Below are 5,466 nucleotides of genomic sequence, written 5' to 3' on the forward strand. Positions count from 1 at the left end.
AATACACACACCATTTCTTAAATGAATGTAACCTGTTCTCTGTAGGCTGAGAATGATGACAATCACTCAAGCCAAAAAGTTTTAACCATTGCAGGAAGTCTGTATCCAAAAATCGTGGCTACAATTCATTCCTTGGCCCAGCAGAACTGTCAACTCTCAGCTTAGCTATGATGGAGGTAAAATCCTTTGGTCATGTGAGGGTCATTGAAGTACAGCCTTATTACAATGAAACCCAATGTCTAAAAATTGTTCTTATTTTGGGCTTGTACCCCAGAAAGAGCCAAGATTTGTTTTAAAACCTACAGCACCCAGTATTCCCAAGCTGTCTCCCATCCAAGTACTAACCAGGCCCGACCCTGCTTAGCTTTTGAGATCAGACGAGATCAGGCGCATTCAGGGTGGTATGGCCATAGACAAGAGCCAAGATTTTAAACTCTACTAAATACAAAACAAACAAACAAACAAACAAAAAGACTTTATATATTTATGTTCATTTAAGAAAATACTAGTAGTGATATATTATTTTGAAATACACAGTTAAAATGTTTGGAGTTGTTTAAAATTTATATTGAGAAAAATATGTATTTTCAGTATTGCTGTAGACAAGAATCTACATAAGATTAGATTAAATTGACTGTTGTTTTATATCAAACAACTTTTATATTACTAAGTTTTATTGTTATAATATTTTATAAATTTTAAGGAATATGACAAAAAAAGATAATATAGGTATTGAAGAGGGGTCTCTGGGAGGAGTTGGGGTACAAAAGGGAAACAAGAACGTGATTTAATTCTATTTACTTAAAATATGTTTTTAAATGTTAACAAATGCAGATAAATTGAAATCATGTAACTTTTCTCATCATAATGTAATAAAAGTTAAAAAAAAGTTTAAAAAAACCATACCAAAGTCTAACATGGAAATAAAACAGTGCATGCCTAATACCCCAGAATTAGAAGAGGGAATACTAGAAGAGAAGGTGGAGACAGATGGATCACTCATACTCCTTGGCCATCCAGTGTAAACAGTCTGTGAGTTCCAAGTTCAATGAGATACCTTGTTTCAAAAAAATAAAGTGCAGATCAATTAAGGAAGGCACTTGGATCTCTGTCTCTCTCTCTCCCTCTCCTTCCCCTCTCTCCCTCCCTCTCCCTCTCTATCCCTCCTTTCCTCCCTCTCCACCCTCTCTCTGTGTATGTACATGTGTGGAACACAAAATAAAATAAAATAAAAACCATGAAAGGGCACACTTGATTTCTACCACCTACAAAACCTCAAACTTTTCTTACAGAAAGGAAATCAGAAAAACCAAAAAACCAAAAAACCAAAACAAACAAACAAACAAACAAACCAGAATTCTTTCCTCTTTCCTGATTTTCTGTCTCCCTAATTTTATGCTTATATTTGTGGGGCTCTCTCTACTGTGCATCCTAACCACACCAGGGTAGCAGAGTGAAAATCTGATCAAAACAGACTATAGAGGGACGAGTAATAACGTCATTTTATATCAAAGATAGTTGTGCACAGAACACTGGAAAGAAGTCTCAGCCCTGTGTCAGTGAAAACAGCACTGGGGTAAATAAATGCTTAGTGTTTAAGTCTGACTCTGTCAGAAGTTATTTTGATGACACTGGGCAATCTAAACCTTAATTTTCCAACTAATAAAACAAGGCAACAAGACCACAGCTGCCTCCATATTCTAAGAATGATCAGTGACATGCAGCATTACCAACACCTGGGAGCTTTTCCAAACACCCACCATGAAATCATACAACATCTCTAAGTGATATGTATGCATTTTAAAGTTTAAGAGGCCCTGTTTTGCAGTCCCTTGGACTGCTACACCTTCAAAGTCTCTAAGTAAATCTTAGAAGAAGACATCCCTAGGAAAACCAGAGTTGAAGAGGCAGAAGAAGAGTCAGCAGAAATAAAAGGCATAATGAGAGAAGACAAATTCCTACCCTTTAATCTGTAGTTCAAAAGACATTTTGAAGTAGCACTCTGTCTTAGAAATACAGCAGATCTCATAGCACTTGTACAAGAAACCAATTGTGTACACTTTCACTGTGGAAGACCTTTTGTAAAAGTACTCTGTGGCCATGTGTACTGGATCACCCATCTGAAAGCAGAAACCGACTCTCATTAGCTTCTCTATCTCATCTCCTGGTAATCACTCTCTGCCCACCTTTGTGCAGGGTTCACTCCAAGGAGTTTTAGCTGACAAAAGGAGACCAATGTTTTCTTACAGAAACCCTGCGCATCCAACAAAAGAAGACAGGGTGTGAAAAGAAGCAGAAGTAACCAGGGACTAACTAGCAGGTGATAGTGCCAGACACTTGAGCTAACATTACAAACCAAAGGTGTCTATCTTACACTGAGATTAAGGAAAGAACAAGAAAGTCCAGGAAAAAGAACAAAGATAGGTGACCTTACTGACCCAGACTGTCTCAACAAATCCTGGGCTTTCTCTTAACAGGGCCCACTAGAGTTTGCTCCAGGAGAGAACACAATGATGATTGGTAGCAGGGCGTCAATCAGTATAGCTAGCTACTATGATCCCATGAAAACAAAAGGGAATGGATATTTTTAAACTGGACTCCTGAGCTAATGAACCTGTCATTGAGTTGTAGTTTTGAGTTGGGCTAGGCTTGGGGAGTAATGTGTCTCTATAAAGACACTCTTTAATCATCCTGGAGGATAGGTGGGGGAGAAATACTGAATAATGTCATGTCACGTCAATCAAAACAATTATAGAGTCCAGTATTAAGTCCTTAAGGCTTTACAAATGGCCACAGGACATAAAGTTTACCCCCTATTTTGTGAACAGACCCTGAAGTGCAGAAAGCTAATAGAAATTAAGATTAATTCAGCCACAGCTCTATGCTATTATAAAATTTTTATTGCTCTAAATACTGGCCAAAAAGATAGGAACTTTTATTATTCCCATTTTAAAGATGATAAAATGCAGCTCATTAACCGCCAATATCACAAAGCTACACTGAGGCACAGCAATTTTATAATACAGACATTCTCATTTATTTCATTTATATATTAATTCAGTTGTTCAGCAAATTAAAGAGCACAGGCTTTGTTCCCAAAACTAGAAAATATATAGAAGGAATCAACAAAAAAATTACAGGATTTATAATCTGCCTAACCCTCTGAGGAGGCAAAGAGAAAACAGAGATGCCAGGGATAAATCTATGACTTTACATACATACAGCAAGTACTCTACCACAAAACCACATCCCAGGCCTCTTTTTATAATCAACCATCCATATCACCTCCTGCAAGCATCATCACTGTGCATAATAACTATGTCCCATAAGGATTAAAAATTAATGAGGCAATGTGCTTTAGTCAAAAGAAGAAAGGGCCCACCAATCAAAAGCAATATATAAATCACAAAAGAAGTAATTTAGGTTTACCGATTGCTTTCCAGCTCATAATAAAACAAAACACAAAGGTACATAGGATTTCACTATATAGCTTCAACTTCAAGATTGTCATGCCTCATTTTCTAAGTGCTGGGAGTATGGGCATGTACCAACATGATTGGCTCTTTCTAAAGCTTAAAATGTTATTTCCCCCTTAGTCTTCATGCCTCAAGTTCATTTAACCTTCTCTCAGGGTAGGAATCAAAAACAACACAGAGGAAAGAGGTGCTAGCCCTTAACTCCATCATTTTCCAATGTACCACCTCCAGGCACTAAATGTGAACTGCCCTTTCTTTTCCTCCCTTTACTCAACATTAAAGCCCAGTAGAAAAAGCTATCTATCTCAGATGAAATTATATTCCAGAAGGGTCCATGATTTAAATGTGAAAATGAACTATAGATTAAAATGAACCATAGTAAACTATATTAAAATTGAACTGTAGATTAAAGTGAAAGAACATTTTTATAACTTAGGGAAAAACATTTAAACAACAAGAATCTTCTCAATAGCTGCAAAGGATTATCACCTTTCAAATGGGCAACAAAATCTGTAAATGGCAATGGATTGCTCATCAGGAACCAGGATGCTAGAAGGAATAACACAATATTTTCCAAGAACTAAATGTATAGACCTGCCAATTCAGAAATATATTGAAGTGACAGTATACTTTAGGGGTGAAGGGGTAAAAATCAAGTGTTTCTCAGATTATGGGAAATCAAGAGAATCTGTTACCAATAATCCACAAACAGGATGGTCACAAGATAACAAAACAAATAAGCAAATAAATAAACATTTTGTAAAAAGCCAATAGAGGAAGTACTGGAACAGCAAGAAGAAAAACAATGGAAAGAGTGAAAAAAAAAGCAGAGGAGCTAGAAAGATAACTTGGTGGTTAAGAGTGCTTACTACTCTTGCAGTGGACCTGGGTTCAGTTCCTAGCACACAATCACATGGCAACTCACAACTACCTGTGACTCCAGTTCCAAGTCATCTGACAATGAAAAGGGAGAAAATATTAGTGAAAATATAAAACAAAAGGTGGTACCTTTAAGAGATGAAACACTTGACAAGCTCTAGCAAGACAGACAAGGAAAAGAGAGAACAATATAAAAAGGATACAAGAGGGAGGCTAAAAAGATACATATTGCATACATACTACACATACACATATAATATACACTCACACTTAAAACAAATCTTGGTAGAAATAAGTTATAGAGATATTCCACGCAATAGTGACTAGAATCCAAATTTAAGAAAAATCATATGACATGTAAATAAAGAAAATATCTAATAAAAAAAAAGAAAGTAGATGTTAGTGACCCAGGGTGTGGTGGCATACACTTATAATCTCAGCCTTCATGCAGGAGGTTAAGGCAAGATAGTTAGTTCAAAGCCACCCTGAGCTACAAAAAATAATTTTTTGAGCCTGTCTCAAAAAATAAAAAATGGTTGAAGAAACAGAGAGAGACAAAGGAAGAGAAAAAAATACCAGAAATAAAAGAACTACTTCAATTGTAGTGATGTTATTGTAGATATTTACATATGACTAAATATATACATATATGTGTATATATTTAAATATTTGCAGGTCTTACATTTCAGCTATATTTCAATAAAACTGTTTAAGATATCAAACAGGACCATAAGATAGGACCATCACTAAAGGTCCTACTGCCACTAAAAGTAATCAGTAAATATTAATATTCAAACAAGCTTGTCAAGTTAAACAAAATACAGCAATTCCTCAGGAATTGCAAATATCCATAGCATAGCCAATATGAAACAATTTGAGTGAACAGTTTCTAAAATATTTTTATTTTTAAAAGATTCAATACATTTCTACAATGTTTACTAAATCTACCCATATCTACCTCCATATCTGCCCATATTTACCTCCATCCAATTCTCCCTAGAACCCCTCTACCCCATATTCCTCCCAGTTACACATCCTGCACTTAATTTTTATTATTAAATGGGTCCAATTACTGCTGTCCATGTGTTAACATTAATATTATACCTATCAA

The 5,466-nt window shown here is 35.7% G+C and overlaps 1 protein-coding gene and 1 non-coding gene across 2 annotated transcripts in view; both read right to left on the reverse strand.

Annotated features, from left to right (window-relative positions):
• The window catches only part of Ccnb3 (cyclin B3), a 58,885-nt gene that overhangs the window by 51,581 nt on the left and 1,838 nt on the right, over window positions 1–5,466 (reverse strand). The gene's annotated exons all lie outside the window — the stretch shown is intronic.
• Window positions 297–415, reverse strand: LOC116096429. The gene has a single exon (XR_004121003.1). It is a non-coding gene; the product is annotated as a 5S ribosomal RNA (ribosomal RNA).

This window comes from Mastomys coucha, chromosome X (assembly GCF_008632895.1).
Source record: "Mastomys coucha isolate ucsf_1 chromosome X, UCSF_Mcou_1, whole genome shotgun sequence".
NCBI classification, from domain to species: domain Eukaryota; kingdom Metazoa; phylum Chordata; class Mammalia; order Rodentia; family Muridae; genus Mastomys; species Mastomys coucha.